This window comes from Egretta garzetta, unplaced genomic scaffold, assembly GCF_000687185.1.
Source record: "Egretta garzetta isolate BGI_Z169 unplaced genomic scaffold, ASM68718v1 scaffold74, whole genome shotgun sequence".
NCBI classification, from domain to species: Eukaryota; Metazoa; Chordata; class Aves; order Pelecaniformes; family Ardeidae; genus Egretta; species Egretta garzetta.
Window position 1 is genome coordinate 1,213,579 of NW_009259427.1, and position 557 is coordinate 1,214,135.

Below are 557 nucleotides of genomic sequence, written 5' to 3' on the forward strand. Positions count from 1 at the left end.
TCCCTAACACGCCACAGAAAACACACTGTTCCCTTCATTTTTACAATGGTCTTTTATGTATTTGAAGACTGTCAAAACTCCCCTTTCAACCTTCTCTAGACTAAACAATGTCAATACTTTCAGCTTTTCTTTATGGGTATGTTTTTCAGACCTCTGATCATTTTTGTTGCTCTCCTTTGTGCACTGTCCATTTTTGACATGTCTTTGCTGTAGCTAGGTACCTCAAGCCGGACACAGCTGAGGTTAACTTTGAGCAGAAAGATTATTTCATGTTTTGTAGTGTATTCTTCTGTTTAAATCCCAGGAAAATGTTTACCGTTTACCCCAAGCCCCCTTCTGCAGGACAGCTCCTTAATCAGTTGCTCCCATTCTGTGGCAGTGTGCAATTTGTTGCCCTACACATATGAAGCATCCTGCAGCTACTCCTTCTCAATGCCGTCTTATGCTTTGGGGGACTATGTTTTCAAGGTCATTTTGAATTCTGGCCATGACCTCCACTGTACATCCACATTCAAACTTCACATATTCCGTAACCAGGTCCTTGCTCGAGATAATGA

The 557-nt window shown here is 41.7% G+C and overlaps 1 protein-coding gene across 1 annotated transcript in view; it reads right to left on the reverse strand.

The window, feature by feature from the left end:
* The window catches only part of COL22A1 (collagen type XXII alpha 1 chain), a 221,056-nt gene that overhangs the window by 99,516 nt on the left and 120,983 nt on the right, over positions 1 to 557 (reverse strand). The window lies entirely within an intron of this gene.